The sequence below is a fragment of the Poecilia reticulata genome, chromosome 12 (assembly GCF_904066995.2).
Source record: "Poecilia reticulata chromosome 12, P_reticulata-male-v2, whole genome shotgun sequence".
Classification (NCBI taxonomy): domain Eukaryota; kingdom Metazoa; phylum Chordata; class Actinopteri; order Cyprinodontiformes; family Poeciliidae; genus Poecilia; species Poecilia reticulata.
The window spans coordinates 12,943,271-12,966,861 of NC_088841.1; the positions used below are offsets into that span (position 1 = coordinate 12,943,271).

General features: G+C 37.4%; 1 protein-coding gene and 2 long non-coding RNA genes across 3 annotated transcripts in view; 1 reads left to right on the top strand and 2 right to left on the bottom strand.

The window, feature by feature from the left end:
- Positions 1-1,470: 1,470 nt before the first annotated feature.
- On the bottom strand, positions 1,471-2,571 carry LOC145553977 (uncharacterized). Its single transcript, XR_014090039.1, has 5 exons — positions 2,544-2,571; positions 2,329-2,446; positions 2,144-2,231; positions 1,986-2,038; positions 1,471-1,617 (listed from the first exon to the last, which is right to left on the bottom strand). It is a non-coding gene; the product is annotated as an uncharacterized LOC145553977 (long non-coding RNA).
- A 14,605-nt stretch (positions 2,572-17,176) lies between these two features.
- The window catches only part of LOC103473837 (uncharacterized), a 61,847-nt gene continuing 55,432 nt past the window's right edge, over positions 17,177-23,591 (bottom strand). Inside the window, exon 4 of the long non-coding RNA XR_535078.3 lies at positions 17,177-17,719. This is a non-coding gene — a long non-coding RNA (uncharacterized LOC103473837). The remainder of the gene's footprint in view (positions 17,720-23,591) is intronic.
- Positions 19,858-23,591, top strand: part of brinp1 (bone morphogenetic protein/retinoic acid inducible neural-specific 1) — a 123,039-nt gene continuing 119,305 nt past the window's right edge. The window contains exon 1 of the mRNA XM_008424389.3: positions 19,858-20,209. The gene's annotated coding sequence lies outside the window, so the exon portion shown is untranslated. The remainder of the gene's footprint in view (positions 20,210-23,591) is intronic.

Consider the following 23,591-nt stretch of genomic DNA (forward strand, 5'->3'; position numbering starts at 1 on the left):
AAATTTGATCTAACTGCCACTAATGTTTGTGACGCCACAAGAATCTGAATGCTACAAGGACCACTTTTGCTTCGGGAGATTAAAATATAATCACACCTAAATTAGCATTCCATTAGGAAAAACCACTTATTTCACAAAGGAGCAGCCAGGATCATATGCAGAAACAACAAAAAAAATGATTTGAGCTTTAACAAATAAAACAGCAGTGTAGGAAATTTTGAGATTATTAAGTCAATGTGAGAATAGCATTTCCTCAGTGTAATAGACTTCAAAAAGTCAAAAGCTTAGAATGCTCACACTGCTACGTAAAATATATAAATGATGAGTGCCTATTTCACACATGCAGAAAGCAGTGGAGCAAAATCTAATCTGAAAAAGGAATGGAAATATAAATATATACTACAGATAGAATTAGGAAGGGAAAGAGAATAGCAAGGACTGGAAGAGTTGCTGTCAAGTGGAAAATGGAAAAGTGGGTGGTAAGTGAGTTCGTCACCGCTCACTGGAACAATGCATGTATTCCAAACAGAAAGCTTCAGACCAGCCTGCAGCAGGCTACTGAACCCACCAGACAGCCTTTGGCCACATCCTAATCACTGCTTAATTATTTAGAGTGAACAACTGCTCTCAAGGCTGCTTTGTTTTCTTTCACATTGTAATCCTATTGCATGTGTTTGTTCTTGTCTTCCGTCTGGAGTCTGAAACAAAGCCTTTTTTTTTTTTTTATTGTATGGTTTGCCGAGAGCAATAAGCGCACGAGTCCCAACAGTCAGCAGTTTTCAGATTATTTAATTGGCCTGCTGCAGTAGGAGATTTTATGTAATAAATGTTAGTGTGCCTCATTATGCTGTACGTCACCTGAGCTATTTAGACACTCAGGTTTATAGTCAAAGTATTGTTATTAGATAATATTGTTTTAGTAATTACTTAGTTTATAACTTATTAATGAGGCCATCCATCCAGTTTCTGTAGTTTTGTGGTTGACCTACACTGGACGAAAAGTGGTTTTTTTGACCCTGTATTCTGACGCGAACGCAGCTAGTCAGCGACAGATATCGACAGCAATCGACAGTCTACATTTTCAGTGTCTCACGACTCAGGGGAGTCTAAATCTGTGGATTGCGGAATCCTTGGAGGGGGGGGGGAGTGGCGGTGCAGGGAGCGGGCGGGCTGGAGGTGTTAACGACTCTATTTAGCATGACGTGGATTCTCAGTCATTGGATGAAAAACAATGACATCAGAGTTCATAATTGACATGTGATTAGTTGGTTGATGTGTGCCCATTGGATAGCACTTATCTTTATAAATAAACCCCGCCCCAATCATTAAAATTTGTAATGCTGTATTTTAAAAAAAAATCTATAAAAAAAAAATAAATGCTGTATAAAAATATATTCATTTGATATTGCTTATATGCAACATGTTCATATATGAGGCACATAAAAGAGACAATGAAGTTTTTTTTTTATTTATTTCATTTTATTTTTTTTACTGTTTGCACACAAAATAAGACATAAATGCTTGTCCATTTCTGGACCATCTGGCAGTTTTTTTGTCCAAACATTAAGCTGCGTTCAGGACAGGCCCAACGACTCTCCTGTAGCCTTCCTCCATCAGCTGATAACAAAGAATCATTATGAGCTACAGGCATCTTTTAGTCATTATGAAACTACAGTGAAATTGTTTGGCAACTTCCGGCTTAGCATGCACACATAATACATTAAAACAAACAAACAAACAAACAAACAAACAAACAAACAAAACAACACATTAATACAAAAAATAAAAACTTTAATGAAAAAGAAAACACTTGGAAACAATTGGAAGAAAAAAAGAATTAAAAGCAGTTGGTAATGAATAGTAAAACATAGTTCAACGTTCAACAAACTCTGAGTCAGATAATTTGCTTTGATGGATTTTAATAAATCACAGTACTTTAATCATTCTAAGAATTGTGACATTTCTAGATTAGTAATAAATCTTACCTTCTTCTTTCTTTAGCTACATCTGGATGACTGGCAGTAGGACCTGGATGCAGCTGGAAAACATTTTTGTGCATTGTCAATACATAGCATAATTACATTATGTACATAAACAATGTTGAAGCTTTAAATATCAACATTCTAAAATAGTAGATACTCACACACAGTTGCATCTCTGTCCTCATCACGGACGTCAAAACGTTCCTGAAGAGTCTGACTGACACAAATGTGACTCCCATTCCGTGGAGTCTGTGGAAATAAATGTAAAATTAAAAAAATATTGTAGCAAATATATCGCTTTCTCAAAAATACATAAGTAAATAAGTTAAAATTACTCTCAACCAACCCTTGTACAGTCGGGATTCAACGCAGTGATTATACGGCTTCATGACTTCGTCCTCAGATCCGTCCTTCGTCCGCCATTTTGTAGATCTTTACTGCGTTCCACACTCTGCCTTGCTGTACTGCGTTATAACAAAATAAATAAAATAACTGGAAGATCAGTTTTCCTTACAAATATGCTAGTGTTCACTATTCACTAAATGTGAAATCATAACTTACTGAATTTCTCTTCGTCCTGGTGGAGCTCCTCAGCACCGTGGTCTGAGGTCCTACTGGTACGGCTTGGCCATTTTTCAGGTCTGAAATAATCAAAGATGCGAGTATTTTTAAGAGTTCAGAACATCACATGTAATAGAGATTACAATACAAAATCTCACCCTACACTTGTTTCGGCATTAAGAAAACGACAGACCGCTTTCTGTTAGAAACAAACAAAGCAACTCGCCTCGCTCCACGTGCTATTTATAAAAACTTTCTTACAGTGAGTTCGTCTTGTTGGACCGCCGCGGTGTCATCTGTTGTTTTCCGCCGGAACATTGCTTAATATCAAAACGATACTGAAAAGGTAACCATTTCACACAACGTCCGGGTATTTTCGTTCGTGTTGGGTGTAGGCAGTTAGCACTCGTTACCACCAGTGCATATCTTCCTCTGGAGGTTAATGGCGGCTGCTTGACCGACTATGAAAGCGCATTACTGCCACCAACTGGACTGGAGTGTTAAATGAAAGTTGACAGAAAAAAATACATTCTAAAAGTTATTTTTTCAAAAGTTACGTGACAGTTTATTTTTATTATAATTAATTATATGTTTATTTACTCAATTCTACTTTGAGCTGTCTCCTTTTTAGTTTATACATAATATGATTCATAATCCGTGAGTTATATGTAGTTCTTAACTAACAAAACTTAAAAAAGAATACAAATGTTTATACTCTATCAGAAGGTATCACAAACTTTCAGCCATTTTGTTCTTCAATTTAAACTTGAGAGTTAAGCAACTGAATACTGAAAAATCTGTAGTTTCTTAAGTCCTTGTATTGTGATGTGGAATGACCACTACCACTTCAATATAGCATGACTCTGGGTCTTTAAAGCAATCAGTGAACATTAACATTAGTTTGAATATTATTCACAAAAATACTTTATGTACAATGAACCACTCTGGAGCATGTTTTTTATTATTATTTTTGATTAAGTTGTGCAATTCCTCCCATCACAAGATAAATCTTCAGATAGGAGGAATGTCAAAGTAAGATTGTATTGCTATTGTATGTAATCATGCATATTCTTGTTTTATATCATCAATTCAACCAAAACTAAGTTTTTCAGTGCTGCTACCACACATGTAATATATATTTTAATGGATAAGATAGATTGTTTTAATATTCTTTCTCCAAACATACTTCTTTATGGTGAACAGAAGGTATAAAGGATTAGCTACAAAATGAATAAGAGTCAAAAGGCGGTGCTCAACAGTTGATTTGCATTTGCATGGCACTCAGCAACTTCATTTAAATACGAAAACCTCTGCTAGGCACAAGGGGAGGGGGGTGATAGGGGAACACGGACACACAGCGTTTTTGACCATTTTTGGCAGTGCTCGACTCTGACAAAAACCTCTTGCCGAAAGCCCTCAATGTCTAGGCGCACGTCAGAACAAGGTGTCAATAGCTGTCGAAAATCCCATTTTTCGTCCTGTGCCAGCTGTTATTGGGTGCAAAGTGAGGTGATGTATATGCATAAATAACACACCATGTGCCCTATCCCTCCATATTTCCATACAAATTAATTTAGGTAAAATACAATGCAAGCACACACATCAAAAACCTCTTCTATGCAAAGCAAACAGAGTAAAACACATCCAAACTTTTCTATTACAAGACAACATGTATATTTTAGACGCCAAACTACGGTTCCACCTATTTTACACCATTTGTCACAACAATATGTGGAGAACTATCTGTAACCTGGAGGTAATTTACATACAGCAGAGGGCACTGTCTACTCCCGACTCACTAGATGCACTGACTGGACTATGTGGCCTGAGTGGTGACAGAAGACTGTAGCAGTATGCTAGCTATTCATCCATCCATCCATTTTCTTGATGGATGGATCAAGAAATGAATGGTTACCCACTTGGAGTAACCATTAGCACAAGTGGGGTCCCTTTGTGGGACCCCACTTGTCCCTTGGTAGGGTCGGGAGGGGTGCTGGTGCCCATCTCCGGCTAATGTTCCGGGCGAGAGGCGGGATACACCCTGGACAGGTCGCCAGTCTGTTGCAGGGCAACACAGAGACACACAGGACAAACAACCATGCACACACACATTCACAACTAGGGGCAATTTAGACAGACCAATTAACCTGACAGTCATGTTTTTGGACTGTGGGAGGAAACCAGAGTACCCAGAGAAAACCCACGCATGCACAGGGAGAACATGCAAACTCCATGCAGAAAGACCCAGGCTGAGAATTGAACCCAGGACCTTCTTGCTGCAAGGCAAAAGCTCTACCAACTGCGCCACTCTGCAGCCCGCTAGCTATTTAGTGGCTGTCAAGTATTTCCCTCAAGACACAGAAATTACGCGTAACTATGAGGAGCCTTTTCAAAAGGTGATGATGCCAGTCACTGAATAGACTGTGATCATATGAATGTGTAAGCAATTTAAATAATGTTTTCTTCCTAAGTCTTTTTGTTAATTTGAAAAAGTATTGCAGTATTCTTAAATCTACAAACGATTTTAATCAAATTTGTACATATTTTTGTTTTAATAGTCATAAGAAGGAGACAAATCAATAATATTTCTTGCAATGGATGGAAGCATAACAAGAAAACTTTTTTAGTATTTGCAATCACATCCTTTACTTGAGATGGAAATAGTGTAGATGCCGGACCAAATCTCCCATCTCCTGTTGACACAACATCTTTTACTAGTTTGCTGCCCAGGAAAGTGACAAGTCAGTCATTTCTGTCATAATTCCCTCCTTCTCCCTATTTGTATTGCTGGTTTGTACCATACTATGTGCAGTAGTTCTATGTCTCATGAAGTGTCCGGTTTCAAGGAGTAAGGCACACAAAATCAATACACCAGTCAATTTTTCTTAGCAGGTGATGTCTCCAACTTGCTGCAGACAGATTTTAAATAGCAATTTGAGATCAGAATAAATTTGGACCTCTTCCTCACAGTAATGTTCATCCTGAAGCAATGGGAAGTAACATTGAACTTGTGGTACATATATTCATTTCTGAATGTAAAGGAACCTTTTTTTTATAACCCGTATGGACATTTTTTGCAAGAAAAACAGCAACCAGAGTCAAAAACAAAACTTTGTTGTTAAAGCAGCTAACAAGTTGAGACAAAAAAAAGATTTACCTGAAATTAAATTGCTAAGTATCCATTATTTATTCACTAATGCATTTTGCACATCTAATCAGGAAAGATTAACAACATGTCAGACAAAAAAAAAATCCTAAAGGGAATTTAACAAATTACTTAAGGCCAGAAAATTCAGAGATAGCAGACTACAAAGATCTGTGCACTATGAATATTGATGTTTGTGGTTTAATTTGATGAAATGTTAAATGAATCGGTGATGAAGTAGCAACCTGTCCAAGCTGTACCCTGCATTTCACTTAATGGCAGCTGGGAATAGATACCAGCTTCCCAATGACCCTGGAAGGATGAACAGTGATATTGTTTATACCCCCTTTATTGAAAAGTTTAATGAGCGTTAGGAGTTTTGGCACAAGTTTTGTTCAAAACTGACCAATACATCTGCCTCACATTTCACAAACAAAAATATATTGAACCATCTATTTTATACCGTGTCCTGTGTATTTTAGATAATTTATGGAGATGGATCTCTAATCCAGTTGATGGCTTTTCTAATCCAACTTTATTGAGTCCAAATGTATTTTTTACTATACATTTAATTTGTTGATATTCTAAAAAATACTCTTGTTAATCCTGTGTTACGTATTAAATTTTTTGAATGGAATAAAGTCGACTCCTTCAAATATATGTTCCAGATATATAATTCCTTCACACTTCCAGCCGGAGAAGTTTGTCATGTTGTTGTTTTGAGGGATGTCAGTGTTTTTTCCAGATGAGTGTACGTCGGCATGGGATTAGTGAGTTTTTCTTTGATTCCAGGTGGTGCAATGCAGATGAGTGGTTTTTGGACAGAAAGAATAATTGTTTTTCCCCGTGTTTACATGTGCTGGCTGAGGTGAAATATACAGGAGGTGGGAGAAATGGTGGGAATTTGTAATTACTTCTACCTCAGCTTCGCATCACTTCCTGTATTGTTTTCCAAGCCGAGTATGTTCCCCAACAGTGAATCAGAAAAGGAAATGCATACCATAATGAATAACTGTCCACCGGTAAAGTAAAGATCACATGGTTTACAGGGACGACAGTGTGAGGAGTTTCATCGTGTAACTGGTGGGTTGCCATTTCAAACCCCTCCTCCAGGCATCCCTTGTGATCACCAACAGGTTTCCTGTTGGTGATCAGAGGGCCTGGTGGCGACGGTGCATGGTAGCCTTGCTTCCGTCAGTCTGTGGCTACAATGCTCTAGCATGCAACCATTGGCGTTTGAATGTGTGCATGAAGGGGTGAATGACTGCATGTAGTGTAAGGTGCTTTGGAGTCCTCTTCACTAGATAAAATGTTATACACATGCAGGTCATTTACTCTTTGATGTAGGTTGCCAATGTAAAAAAAAGAGAAAAAAGAGCACTTCCTATCCTCCCATATCTAAAGAAAAAAGAATCAGTTCAGCCATGCACCTCCTAACAGTTTGTTGTTTGTGGGATAGGGTTCAGATCAGGTGCTGTATGCTGAAAAAAAGTTACCATTCTCATTCCCGCATCTCTAACCTCATTTCTCAATATGTCAGTCTTTCTTCATTTTCTCAATCAGCTTATATTTTCTGAATCGTGTGTCTTATTTTTGGCTTTCTCAGTATAAAGAAATAGAAACGTATTTTTTGACTGTTCATTATCTCTAAATTAGTGAAAGAAATGTCCACATTTTATCAACCAGCGACATCCTGGTGGCTTTTACTGACCCCTGGAAATAAATTGACGTGTTACCAATCTAAAGTTAGATAAGTTTAACTCACAATGCAGCAGTCTAATTACAGGTAATTTATTATATTTGTGTAAGTGTTGATTGTACAAAGTTGAACATAATTTTCTCTGTGTGGGATTTGCATGAAAAAAAACTTCCAGACCTAATCCCAGCATGCCTCGCTGCCAGTGGTCTAATGGCTTGTGCCTTAACGAAACCCTAGCAAAGAGTTTCATATCTTCAAACCCTTATCAGAGTAAAATAACTTATTTCTAAGGTTTGTCCTTGACTCACAGCAGGATAAGCCGTTTTATGGTCAACTGAGCCTGTATTTGTTGTTCATAAACATTTACCTTTGCTTTTTTCAACCCACTACTCTTTCCTCCACCTGGGAGATCGTCTCAGTAGATGATGACAACACAGAGATACGTCTACATTAAATAAGTCCACATAGAAGCAAATGACCTCTAACGCAAGTTCCCTCGGCTCTCCTCATCGCCTTACTATGGAGGGTGGGTGAGACTGCGAGGAAGGTGTCCGAGTTGATACTGATCTCACTTGAGCTGTAATCTAAAATGTGTCTGCAGTCAGTTGGCGGCATCAGCTCCTAACCAAAATGGGCAGTTGTATTGATTTTGTGTTTGCCACTTCATGAAATGTAACACTTTGTGTCATATAGAACTAAATGGTATGGTGGAAATCTGTATTATAAAATAGAAAGAGGAAAGGGATTATGGATAATTTTAAAAGCTTGTCACTTACCTGGCAGCAAACTGGTAAACAAAAAAACAAAAACGCTTCGGGATGTAAGGAAATGTCTGTGGCACCATGGCTACAGCTGACACCCCTTCATCTGTCATTGCTGTGAGTTTGGCCATAGTTATGTCTGATGTAAGAAATTTGATTCCATAATTTTACTATGGTACTTCTGACTCTTTCATCCAGTTATTATTACAAGTGGCACCAATGTTTGTCTTTCATTTCACTTTATAAAAAAAATTTCTTATTTGATTGAAATACTTTGTATGTTGATTTAAATACTTAAATGAATACTTGAACAAAAATACCACGTTATTAAAAACTCAGTTGTCATGTGATCAGAGTCTATTCAGTGATTGCCTTATTCACATTATAACAAAGTTTTTCATAGTTTCAAAAGAAACTTCTACGTGTGGATCTAACAATTATTTTTTTTACCAGCGATATTGGTTTCCATTTATTTTAAGTTCATCATCAGCAAGTTACAGATCATATAATCACAAATCCTACATCCATTTGTTCATAATCAGTCAAGCAGTTACTGAGACCTATCTGGTATCTGGATCATATCACACTTCCTGACAGCTGCAACAGAATGAATGACTGTCCAAGACTTTTTCCTGGTGCATTGATCATTGGAATTGCAGAAGATCTCATCATATAACTTTGTTCAAACTATGCCAACAATCACTGTATTTATGCAGGTTCCAAGACAAATCACTGTTCTCTTAAATAGTAAATGAATAACACTTATCACAAAAGGCTATAATTGCAATCGGCACCCTCTGTTGCAGTTACCTTCAGGTCACAGTTCTGCGCCATGCATTGTGTACAAATGGTGCAAAATAGCAGTGCACCACAAAAAAAGATGTGACTTGTAAAGCAATATTTGCAACTCACATGTGTGCGGTTGCATTTGTTGTCTTGTTTGTGTTCATAAAACATATGATAAAAAAAACGTGTCTGTTCTAAATAGAGCAAAAGTTTTAGGGCAGAAGTTTCATACTTTTGTGAGTGGTAGAACAGAATCTGTATACCTGCACTGAAGAATTTTGAAGGTGCAACTGCAGCTGTGTGTGCGTGAGTGAAAAAGTAAAGAATGTGATTCACATCCACATAAAGCTGTGTATGGAGGAATTTTGCATCATATGTTTTGGATCAATTGGAGACAGCTGGATATTAGAGGGTTCTGATCTGTGACTGAACCCATCAGTACTTGAGCTTAAAATGCACACTTTGAGTCAGAAACACCTATATAGCAACTTCCCTGTGTAGACGATGGCTGAATGAAGAAAACAACAAAATGTTATGTCACGGTACATTAATTAACACGATTGAAATTATGTAGTTTTACGACCCGTGTCACATGGTGCCAATGAGACAAGAATGTTAAGGTCGCCTTAGTGGTAGAACATTTCATAAAATCAATTCTCTATTTTTGTTTATAATTTCAGACAGTTTTTGTAAAATAAAACATCCCTTTGCATATTCTTTCACCCTGCTTATTTCTCTTAGTGCTCAGGTTTTGTTCTTTGAAGATCTGCTGATTGTTGCATGCCTCATTGTGGTAGCAATGTGTCCAAAGTGCACTTTATTTTTTCCTATCATCCTATGTCAGCTGGACAGGAACAAGCCCACCTGAATCCCTCTTTCACATCAAACAGGTACGCAAGGTCCAAATATGATTTATTGTCTCTTTGTTCCATAAATAGCATTAATAGAGATGAAGGTAGCGGGAAATAATTAATGACACATTTTCACATGCTACGAAATTTAGAGAAATCATTCAAACACACTGCCAAATTATTCAAAATAATACTTTCAAATTGTTCATAAAATGTATTTAATGCTCTGATCAACACTGGGATGTTGTGTAACCACAGTATGTTCAATCCTCTGCTTTTATGCCAGATGGGCAATTAAAAATACGGTAAGTGCATGCTGAGCAGCTACCCACATACTGGTAGCAACATTGCCACATGTGGAGAGATTACCTGTGACAACCTTCATAATGGATCACTGTATGTGCCTCATTGCTTGTCTCACGCATAAAACTTTTGAAATATTATCACAGCAAGTTTTAAAGACTTTGGAACTGCAGCAACTTATAGCACTTTAATTAAAAGCTAGGCTAAACTTAATTAGAATTTGATACTGAATATGAGGATCAAAATGCAATTCATTAAGAAATCTTATCATTAATGCAGTTTTTTTTTTCACCATAAGTTGTAGTGCTTCATTTACAGCTAAGAAAGCCAAGCAAGGTACAGAGAAGAAAATAAATGCAGGTCAAACTCTAGAGGTAGGTTGATACTCAAATAACTTTCTTAACAAAACAAATGCTCTGGACAAGGAGGGATCCAAGAAGAAAAAAAAAAACCTAATAAAGTAATGACACACTGGGACAAACGATAACCAGACAACAAAACACAATTGTGGCTGAAACCAGGGTTTAACAGAAGACAAAGAAAACTGATATTTTTATTATGTCAGTAATAACCAGTTTTGGTACTGGTTATGTGAGTAACCAGTACCAAAACTTTGAAAGCAAATGAAAAATGGAAACCAACCAAATAAAAAGTTGGAAAAAAAAATTCACGAAGTTAAGAATAAGACAACACAACCAACTCCTCTCATCACCCACCTCCTGAAATACAGTATGTGACCCATACCGAGCGCAATGATCAAAGGCACAAATTAAAACCAAAATTAGATTCTGTAATATATCTTAATTGGCCGGTTGCACAAGGTGATGCAGCATGAAATGCTAACCCCCGACATAAACTTGAAGAACCTAATGAATTACTAGCACACCATGTGTGCTGCTAAATTAGGTCTTTATAGTGATAATTAGCATACCAGTTCTGCTGTCTGTCTGACTGTCTATCGTTCAGAAACTGCACTCAATATTGCAGTAAAATATTTGTTGTGTCTCAGATGTTTGAATTTGACTCTCTGACTGTCCTCTTGTTGAGAAAACTTTATGAAAAAAAAAACAGGGACTAGAAGGATGCCATCTTCATTCATCTGTGTGTCTTCCACTTGACCCCTTGTTTTATGTCCGGCAAGAGAAAAATCCGGTTGACTGATGGACCTCCTGGCTATTTGGACACATGTCTCTATCTTCACAACCCTGTCAGTGAGAAGTTTGGGTACAATGTGACAGGCCTGTGCAAGTGCGTGTACTAACACTGGGTAGAAACATCTATGTGGCCTATAAGCCTTAGAGATCAGCCATTAGTAAGTTGTCAATCTAGCATGCTGTAACAGTCTTCTGGGCACCTGGGAGGAAAATTCAACCTATTGGCTTCTAACAAGGAGGCGGATGTGAAATCATTACAGTCCAGATAAATTTAGCACCTGTAAGGGTATTGTGCTGGTGTTGAATATGGTCCAATTATTGTGGTTACGCTGTGCAGATAATGGAGTAAAATCTGCACTGGATATTTTTAGTTGACAGTGATATTCTATACACACACAGACTGCTGCAAGTTCTAAACTTTAGCAATATTGTACATGCAGAAACACATTCTAACTAATATGTTAAACATTAGTGGTGAGTTGTAGCATATTTCAGTAACATTTTATTTGAACGGCTGTGCATAAGACTGACATGACACTGTCATAAACATGACATAACATCTGTCATGAACATAAAGAAGTCTTTATGAATGTTTATGACAGTTGTCATGAAATGTCATTCGGTAAATAATGACACTTTTAATGCAAAGTTGCTCTAAAAGTTGCATTGAAAGTCCATTAAAAATGCCAACTTTGCATTAAATTATCATAATTTACAAAATCATTCAAATCATAAACATTCATAAAGACTTCATGTTTATGACAGTGTCATATCAGTCTTATGCACACCCCTTCAAATAAAGTATTACCCATATTTCTCATAAAATGTACTTGAGTGTTCTCATACTTTTTTTTTTTTTTACTATGATTTCAAATAGCTCACTTTTGTGCAAAATTGTGTCAAAGTAAAAATTAGCATATAGTAGAGACAAAAGTAGCTCCAGAATGCATCCACATAGGAACACTCCAATACCGACGCAACTAATTCTGCAGTGTAAATTCAAGTCTTTAGTTTGGTTCATGATTATGTTAGCTAAATGCATAGTGCACTCTGCTCAGAGTTGTAAAGACCTTTTAAAAATTATACAAATTTGTTTGCCCTGCAGTTGATACGGCAAGATTAAAAAACTAAAACAACCTATACATTTTTGTCAGGATGACACTACAGGGAATTTTGTGAATGTTAACACAAAGTGGTCTGAAACTGAATGCGAAGTAGCATAGAGTAGAGCAATAAGATTGATACCCATTTTGGGATGCATCAGTCCTTCTGTTTTTGAACACAATGAAGGCAATGGAGCTCTTCAGATGTCTTCCTTTTCTGCTGCTGCCTAGTCGAGCTTAGATTTATAAATGTTGCACTACACTTAATTACACAGCAGCTCCAGTAACCGCACAAGCACAAAGCAACATCACTTTATTGAAATAAAAATAAACTAAGAAAATCATACCCTCACCATATCGTATAACAAGTGCACACCTACTTTTGAAAAGTACAAATAATTTTAGCAAGGTCTTATTATCAAAAATGTAGAGCAACTCTAATCCTAACAAGCAATAAAGACAAAGTTCAATAATATCTGACAGCTATGTTTGAGAATATTTAAATGGAGGCAAAAAAAAGGGTTCACTGTTTCAGTTTAATTCATGCTTTTCTACTTAATCAACAATAGCAATGTGAGTAATAGTCATTGTTTTGTTTAGGCTTCTGACCCACATACAAGAAACTCAGAAGAAGTGAAACCAATAAATTATGTTTATTTACAAAACTAATGTTCAATGTTGGTTATGCAGGGATGAATGGAAACATGGGGAACAGAGCGAACAGAGCTCTGCAACGCATGAGTTACTGCAGGGACACTGGAATTGGACTAGAAGTTCTACAGAGTAAAGGGCTTGTGATAAAGATTATTGAGAGGGGTAGGTGGATTCTGCAGTTGTTAACTCGTGTGGGCTGATGGTGGTCTTTGTAGGTGAGCTGGTGATGAGGAGGACGACATGGTTGGAGAACTTGATGGTAAATTGCTGCAGTACCAAACGAGGGCAAGATAGGCAGTGCGGATGACATTCAGGATGAAGGACCTTGAGGTCACAAGTTGAGGAATTGTTTCTTGGTGTTTCTTGCATGTTTTTGTCTGACAGCAGTGAGTCCGGGAAGAATCATGGGCAGGTACAGCAAAAATATTCACATGGAAAAACACAAGGGGAGTTATTCAGGGTAAGGCTCAAGGGCATCCAAAAGCAGATACGCTGGAGGGCTTGGAGTTACCACAATGATTAACAATCAAACATCAAATGACTGGTAGCCAGCTGCTTTTAAACATGGTGAGATAAACTTGATGAATCTCAGGTGTGCAGCTGTACACCTGCAGAAAATGAACCCAGTACTGCAGGCAGTCTCCTCGGCGCCCTCAGGTGGAGACCTTCACAAAGTGTTAGGAGAGCCCACATGAAACACGACAGCTGGTTTCCTGACACAATCAAATTATTAGCCATTTTATAATTTTCTTTTTATTTAAACTCTGTATTGTTCAACTCTGTATTAATTTTTTTGTGGTTTCTTTAGAGCTTATCCAGCAATTAGTTCTCTGGGCAGGTACCTGTGCAGCTTATGTCAAAAGTTCAGCTCTGGACAAAAACCATTTCAAATATTCATCATGGCTGATGGATTTTTTTGGACTAGCTCCTTTAAAAAGGGTGAGATGACAAAAAGCCTAAGAAAGCCTAGAAGAATATTTTCTTAGGCTAGGAATATTTTCCACTCTGGACAAATATTCACACCAAACACTTTACAAAGCTCACTCTGCTTCACCACGCACAGTTCAAACCAGAAGCTTACATGCACAGAATAAAAAGACACTCTTGCTTTTTTCCTCACTGTCACACCCCAATAACAGAAAGAATAGCAAGTCAGAGTTTTTTTTTATCCATTTCTTCAAAATAAGACATTTACCTGCATTTCCACAGTATATTCTAGCACTGTGTTTGACCTGCATGACTCGAGTGAAACATTTTGGGTGTCCTTCCACAAGCGTCTCACCATAGTTTGCCGTTTTTCATATTTATATTTATAGTTTAACTTTTATGGTGTTTTTTTTCTACCCTGCTGCTTTTTATTCTGTTTAATTTCTGTTAGTGTTTTTTTCCTATCTACTTTCTGCCATGGCAGCTTAAATTCCTCACTAGTGGGACTAATGAAGGAAAAATACCTTACTTTATCTCATCTTATCTTGCAGCTAAACAGTTCCACAACATGATGCTGCTACCCATAAGCTTCACAGTTGGGATGGTGTTTGCAGGCTTACAGCTGTCAAACTAATTTCTTCAAATGTAACAATGGTCATTATGGTCAAACAGTTTCACTTTCATTTCTTTAGGCTACTGTACATCTCCATAGATGAGGGGATTTTTTTTTCTGCATGCTTTTGCAAACTATAGTCTGTTTTTTTGTGATTCTTTTGGAGTAATGGCTTCCTCCTTGCTGAAATACCTTTCAGCTCATGTCAATAAAGGATATATTTCACTGTGGATAATGATAATGTTTTATCAACTTCATAGAGCATCTTCTCAAGGCATTTGGCTTTTGTTCTGGGGTCGATTTGCACATTTCAGACAAAATCATGTGAATCTCTTTGACACAGAACTCGTGTCGTTCCTGAGCAGTTTTACATCAGATCCTGGATATCGTGCTTGAACAGATAAATGTGGTACCTTCATACACCTAGAAATTATTTGCAAGGATGACAGCTTCATCTGGGCTTTCTGTGCTTGTTTAAAGAGATCATAATCATTCTGTATATAAACCTTTGATTTAGAAAATAAATACATTTCTTACCTATTCTTTCCCTCATTGTTGTGGGAATTAGCCAATAGAAAAATTGGTAAATCTAACTGACCTAAAACAAAATAAATGTGTTCTGATTTAAGTTCAAACTTTGAGGGAAACCGATGTAAGTATGTTGCATCTTTTTTTATTTTGTGTTTGTATACTTCAGTTTGAACTGGATCTTAACGTCACAAAAAATATTTTGTGACACGCACAGCTCATCTGTTGAGGATTCAGTACATTTTCCCCTTGCTCACATGAAGGTCCTACATTTTCTTTGTCAGTTCAGAACTGAAGACGGTCACTGACCATAAGGCAAACTAAGCAAACATCCAAAAAAGGGTCAGAGAGAAACTTTTGTTTTCAGATAGCTTGATTTTCCCCCAAAAATGGAAAGAGCATTCCAAATTAAATTATCTACTCAGTTAGAGGCTCCTTCACTGTCACTGTCACCACCCACACTGCTGACACAGACATTAGAGTTTTCTTTAGTCCTGAATCCTGGGGCAAACAGCTTGAAGGTGAATTTTGCCAAATGATATTGCACACCAACATGTCAGGCCTCTTCAGACGTCATTGCTCTTCTTTTCACCCACCCACTGTTAGCACTGACTGATGAGAGGACAGTGGTGTCAGCATTTTGTGGAATCACATTGCACATGTTTGTCGCAAAACCTTCGCTCTACATCCCATCAGACCTCATCCTTCTTGTGTGTGCCGAAGACAAGAAAATAATAATTCAACAAACGAGCTTTCTTCCTATGCCATGCAAGTGGCACAGAGTTGACTTACAGCATGCTGATCAAAGTGGCTTTCTGGTAAGTATTAAATGTCTTTACTTGTGGCAGCTCTTCCCAAGAGTATGATCCTGTCAAATGTGGAAGATGGATGCTTTGATGGTAACTCCAAATTTGACATGCTGGGCACAGGTGCTTTGTCCATTTTTCATGTAACCACCTTGCTTCAGACATTCACTTTCCAAGCACTGGTCATGGCGTCACCCTCATGGGTTTGAACATAGTTTGTTCCTGGGGGTTCTGCCTTATCGCTCTCTGTAATGATGGGAGTGCTGGCTTGTTCAGTCATTTACTGGCTGAACAAGCCAGAATAGATCACAACTTGGCTGTTTTTTACCACCATCCCAAATTTTACCCTTAAGTAACTCAACAACTTGGCTTAGTAGCTTTAAATCCTGTAAAATAAGGTGACAACTGGTATTTTTTTTGTAACAGTTTTGTCCACATATAGGTTTAATTTTTTTTTTACATGTTTTTAGTAGTTATTGTAGGTAGTATTTAACCTTCTATGTATATATTTCAGTTAACATACAGTGTTAGAGGCTGCAACAGTTTCACCATTATATTTCCTAACATTACATAATTAACAATGAAAGACATAAGTCCAAGAAAATTGCATGGTTTTAGAGTACCATACAATGTGCAGCTCATGTCCCAGACTGATTGTCCAAATGCTCATACAGTGACTTGCACATAGGTCAAGTAGGTATGGAAGCATTACTACCAATAAAGTATTATACTATTAGTTTACTTTTCAGATGCAAGACAGGGAAGTTAGTAAGAATTGATAGGAGAATGGATGGAACAAAATACAAGACTAGAGTAAAGGGCAGATGTTTGCTTCCAAACCAGATAACGGTTCTAAATATACAGCTAGAGAGTCAATTGAATAACTCAGATAGCTGTACATTATTCAATTTGATTGAAATACCACATTTAAATATTGGAATTATCATTTATTTCACTTCTTTTGAAATTTTAACCAAGGAAATTGTTGTGATTCTTACTATCTTAGAACATTTGAATAAAGGAATAGATCACAACTAGGATCCACTTGTATGGGTCATAAAAGTAATTTAGTTAAAGTCCCATCACATAGCATTTAGTAAAGATTCATTCTATCAAATAAAAATAAGGATGTTAAGTAATTCAACACTTGAATTATTTAACATTCAAGCTATGTAATTGGATGTTCAATATATATTCTTTATTTAATGTTTGTATCTGTATAGCATCCTATTAAATCCCCAGCCATACAATATGTGAAATCATGAGACAAAAGTACTAAACTTTATTCATTTTAATTTCACACAAAAGCACTAGTCAAAACATTTGACTTTAACATCATAAAAAATTACAAAATCATTAAATGCATACATTGAGAACAGTAAGACAGAATTTTTACTATAACTTCCAAACAATATTGACTCGAGGTCTGCATGCATTTTAGAGAACAGGTAATGAAAATAATACAAAGAGAATGTGAGTAATAACACATCACCAATTCATCATTAAAAAGGAGATTAAATTCACTACCCCAATCAAGAAGAAATAGAAAGAATGAAATTGACATTACAAATATCAGCCTGATATGAGAAAATGTAGTTGAAAACGGGCCTTAATTTTTGCTGAGCTTCAGTTTGATTTAAGACTTTTTCCAACTTCACCAAAAAAGGGGCTCATATACATCAGTGATTCTGGTCTGCTGGCACAGCCTGAGGCAAACGGTCCTCAAATTTATTAGTCTGATAGCAATGTCGAGTCAGAACAAGAGAACACCTCATTTTGTCTTCAGCTCCCACCTTGCCGAATGTCCAAGAAGCGTGTTTGCCTACAGGTTCTGCTTCATCACAAACTAGGAGGAAGCACAAACAAAAAGAATGAAAGATCTTGAGCCCATAATATGTGGTTGGTAGCTGTGCAGAAGGTGTTTGGTTTTCTTAAAAGTCAGGCTATTTAGATTAAAATAGGTGTTTTTCCATCTTAAAGCTTCAGGTCTCATGTTTACAAAAAAAAAAAAAAAAAAACGAAACTGATTTTAGCGGTCCCAATCACTACAATTTTGCAATTAAGGGTTGAGTTATCAGAGTGCAAAAGTGAGAGAACTTTTGCAGCCAGAACTATAAAACAAGAGAATGCAATGAGTTGTTGCACTGAAGATTGAGAGTATTTCCCTCTACTACAGAGAAATACACAGAGATTCAATTATAGTGAAAAAAAGTTGGTGACAAGAAAACAGTGGATAGTAGGTTTGTTACTTTTTTCCCACTCCTTAAATATTAAAACATAAAACATTTTAGACCAGAGAAAGCTGTGGATCATGCGTCCTCCAACACACAATTGTCACTCAAGGATATGAATACATAAAGTAGCCTACTCTTATCATTATGCAAAGTGAAGCAGTTTCACCCATGAGTCACCATGGTCATCTTGACAAAAACACCAACGTATCACTAAATGTATACCCTTTGAGCTGCTGTACCAGCAGCAGTAACACAGAAATATGCCATATTTTCTGATTTGCATTGCTTGATTTGATTTATAATAATAATAATAATAATAATAATAATAAAAATAATGTGTCATGAAAGAAACATTCCACATTGACAGTGATTCAATGAAAGAAAAGGACAATTTCAAAGTAAAAGTTGCAACTGTTAGAATTATTAAATGCAGCAAATTCAGTGATCCCTGTAATGTTTAATTTCCTTGGCTTCAAAAGAAACTTGTTACGTGTCACCACCACTTTCAGGCAAATGACTGTAATGGCACCATTTATCCATTTAGCCTCATTGAATTCTACGCAATGTTGCTCACAACATGTTCTTCGGCCATCGGCGTGTCTAGATGTGTCAAGCACTTGACTGCATGTGGACCATTGAACAGCCAGTGAGTTGCAAATCTGTCTGGGAATGAATGCTGTGATGTCAAAATCATCTAAAACTACATTCTTCTACATACATAATTCGGTTTTGACTCTAAATACTGAAAATACTGTGGTGGTTTCTTTCATGTTATGTTATTTATGTGGGATACGCTTTTGTTAAAATTACATGGTCTCTTTTAAACTGTTCTTTTCTCAGAGTGGATTGATGACAAAATATTACATTTGAATTGATTTTACAACAAAAAATTGAGTGGATTTCAGATAGAGTGATAATTATGCTGGTTCATATTTATAGTGTTTTGCAAAGTTACCTCTTCCAGTTTTTTTTTTTTTTTTTACATTTTGCAATCTTACTACCACAATCTCTATAAAGTTGCCATGGAGGAAAGATAACAACTTATTCAGCTGTTAAAACTTTTTAGTGTATAGACCTAAATATCACCATTGGCGTCATACAGGGTAAGTAGATTTCAGCATTGTGGTCACCGTGTGTAGATAGCTGGATCTGAAAAAAATCTCAGACTGAAAATTCAGCACATTGGACAGCTCAATGTCAGTCTGAGTCCTGAAATCGCACACAGCAGCTTAATGCCAGTGCCAGATTATTTCAGCACCACGGAGAGCTATGCTTTTGCTTGTTTTTGAGAAACGTCCTAAAAATCTCAATTTTAACAGTATTTTTAAAGTATAGAAATTGCATTTTGAAACTATATTTAGTGACCGTCTCTTTCTTTCATGTGCACTGAGAGTTTTTCTTTTAGAAATTCATAACTTTTTTTTACTTTATTCAAGCTTCAAATTTACTGAAAATTTTCTAAGTTTAATAAGCTTTAATTTCACACAATTATTATTATTATTTTTTAAAAATGACTAAACTATATGCTACTTGTGATTTAGTAATGTTTACTATTTTCTAAAAACAAGTCACGACGCATCAACCTTCAGAACCATTGCCCCTCTGTCTGACCGAGTCCGGACCCACCCCTCACTGTCAGCCATGACCATCCTCTACAATACCATACTGGCTTCTTTGTACCTCCCCTTTCTCGCCCTCAGTCTGTGAATCCCAGCCTCCCTCTCTAGATATCCATCCCACACCTCTCCGCCCGCAAACGGCTCCTACGGTGAGGAAAAAAAAAAAAAGAGAGAGAAGAGAACAGAACAGTTTCAAACACGTCGACATAAATATCACTACTCTAGCTCCCTTTTTCCCCCTTGCCCTCCCGACGGACTTCAGTACTTTTATACATTCAGCGCGCCAATGCCAGAGACCACGCAGAAACGACGGATTTTTTCCTCTTGAGCATGAGAAGGATTGCCAAATCATCCGCAATCCAACATCACCGACTGAGCCACCAGCATGAGCCCTGGATACATATGCTCCAGCAGAAGTTGTTGGCTAGAGAACTAAGCAATCTTGGAGCACAAATACAGCAAAGAGGGGAGAGTCAGTTTTAGGTAAGTGCGGTTCTTCCGACTTGGACCTCTCACATAACACGACGGCGTCATTTTTAGACATACATTTTCTGCACATCGTCTGACCACGAGGTTGTGGTTGGGTAGGCAGGGCTACCCTGTGGCACAATTATGGCGATGTTGCGTGGTCAGCATGTTACTGGGGTGGTCGGCGGTGTCCTTTTACAGGATGGAGGAAATTTTCTTTTCTCTCTCTTTTTTTTTTTTCCTGTCTCCGTCTTGGCGAAGCTACCTTTAAATATTCGCCCTACAAGTCCTGCCAAGCTCCGCCCGGACAGAATGTCGACGAATATCCATCGGGTAAATAATAAAACGTAGACAAGTCTCACACACTTACAAAGCACTCATCTCCGAACCTTATGCAAATGAGTTTGTCTTACAAATTACGTGCGCTCTCCACTGCGATGTTGCGGGGCAGCATCTCGTGGAGGTGATGCTGCGAAATCGCCGTTTTTAAAAGGGCATGGAACAGTGATCTCATATTTAAGGCTTGCATGTAATGCCGCTTCAGCAGACGGAAATTACAAAGGTAACATTGTGAATGGAGGTGTTTGACCGGGCCTGCGGTTCACTGAGCAGTCGGCAACACTGTTCCTGTGCGATCACATCCTGAATGCACTCTCTAGTGGCTTTTGCCATCCATGTTGATCACTTCACTCAAGAAACTGCGCTCTCCATCACCTAAGGCTAACGTCTTGCGTTTTAAAAATCAATCAATCAATGGAAGTCATGTTGTCATTATTATTAATCTGCAACCTCCATCTTTATTTGGAATTAAGTTAAACCTCTGCCTTTTTGTCAGTTCTGGCCTGTCCTGAGCTTTAGAGCACGTACACGAATTTGTTGTCGCTGCCCTGTGCGCGTGAGCCCGTCATCAGCGAGGCAAAGTTGCCGTTCCATCAACTCGCTCTGATTGCTGTTCCGCGCGCTACCTGCGAGGGGAGCTCCTGCTCTTTTACACCGGCTGTCATGATGTGGCCAGGGGCGAGATAACTCTGCATGATACTGATAGCAACTCTATGAAATTAGAGAACGAGCTTTTGTTTGAAATAAGCCCGGAAGCTTTATCTGCAATTGCTGCAATTTCTATCTGACATTTTCCTCCTAGGAGAGCTGCATTAATATGAGCAAGCGTGACCCAAAATGCAACTTTAAAGCAGGGGGTGGGGGGCATTTGTTTGAGATTAAATAAAAATGTTAAACCAGTGTTTGAAATTAAAAGATTTGTGAGCGCAGATCGATTTTCCCTCGTCCTGCCCTCCTTTCCACATATGCAGAGCAAAACGCATGAAAATAAGTAAATAAACAAAACCTTCTGGCAGCTGGAATTGCAGAAGAAAAGCTGCCTTATCCGGCATGCTTCATTCAATTTGGTGGCCTTTTCAATGGTAAAATGCTGGCAACGTGTAATCACTCCCAAAAGGAAAGCTGTCTAAATCACATTTCCAAAATGAAAATGCCAGCAGTAGCTTAAAGCTATATTTGTGTCATGGCTTTAGATGACCCCATGTTGATCATGCTTCCAGAGGCTGAGACAGGAGCATGCAGCAGCAGCAGTTCTTCCAAATTCTTTCACAGAGAAAATGCTTTCAAACCATGTTGCTGTGAAAAATAACTACACTATGGCAGAATTTTACCTACAGTGTATTGCAAGAGTATTGTTACCCCTAAAACCTTTCACACATTTTCTCTCATGCAATGATTGTGATTGGAGACTCAGACATGGTAACGTATGGTCGAAAAGAACACATGGCTTTAAATGTTTTACAAATATAAATCTGAAAAATGTGGCACGAATGTATTTTCGGATGCCTTTACTCTGATACCTGAAAGTAAAATCCTGTGCAATCAATTACCTTCTATAGTTACCTAATCTGTAACTCTACATCGACTCAAATTAATCTGAGTATAAGTGCAAGAGCTGCAGAGACTCACAGCTCATGTGAGACAATCTGTTGATAGGATAAATATGAGTCATGTTTCAAATTAGGCCTTCTATAGAATTGTGGCAATTAGAAGGTAATTGTTAAAAGAAACTCAACAGTAACAATTATATTTTGCCACATGTCATGTAGACACCAAACAGACATTTGGAACAATGTGTCATGCACCAACAACCCATCGAGTTTGTTGGGCTAAATACAAAATGCTAAGAGTGTCAGAGAATTTAAACACACCACAAAACACTGTAATGGCAGCATCAGGAGACCTGGGTAGAATACATTTGTTCCGATCTCAAAGTTTCACTTAAGTCCGACTTTAGAATCTGTAGACTTGAAAAAATTGCTATATGCAGAAGCTCTACAATTTAATCTTACTTGCCGCTGTTGTTGCTAAGAAAGGGGAGTTTAAAACTGTCATGTCTATGGCTTGAAGCAAATATACGCTATGCTTTCAAAATTTTTACTTGTCATATAAAATAAATATATCAAAGTGTGTGCCGTTTTTGTTCCACTTAACATGCAGTACCATGTATTAGTGTATCACATAGATTTTCCCCAATAATCACTGATATTTGTGGTTATAAAATGATAAAGTATGAAAAGGTTCAAGGAGAATGTATTCATGTGAAAGTCATGATATATATTCTGCACATGCTGTCTTTTCAATCTTCAATTTTTTATTTCAAACAGCATAAACAAACTTTAAAATGGTGCCGACCATTTTAGCACCGACGCCAAGCTCTCTCTCTGCGCGTCCCTCCGTCTACCTTAGTATTCTTGTGTTGGTGCGTCGTCGTTTTTCATTGGGTGCCGGAAGCAGCTGTGATGGCCAGCAGGTTACTCCCCAAGAGTTTTGGAAAGATATGTTTTTTTTATTAGAAACAAACAAAGACACATGACATAAACTCTCCAATAGCAGCATGTCCATGATATTTTAGAAAAGCAACTGATTTAGTTGACCTCCTTTGGATACCATTTGACCTGTTTGCTACAGCTGACAGCTGTATGAGACCACACAGGTCAAACACTGCTTTGTATTGTTAATAAAAATAAAAAAAAATTAAAAAGTGTTCTCAGCTCAAGGCTTAATTAAAGCCTTTAGAAAAATGAACACAAGTGAATAATAAAATTTTTGGTCAACACAAGGGTAATTTGGCAAATTTCAAGGAAAACCTGTGTTTTATTTTTCTTTGCAGATCCCAAATAAAATCCTCATTTGAATAGAACTGTGAAGTAATATTAATTTTTAAAGGCAGCCATGTTTTTGTTAAGAAATAAGCCAATTAAGTGCTTTGCAAAGCCAAAGTATGTGTGAAGCGTCATACATACTTAAAACAGGCTCAAAAATCACAATTATAACTGTATATCAACAGCTTGAAAATTGTATATCTCCATTCCTTCACCAAGTCCTTTTTTTAATT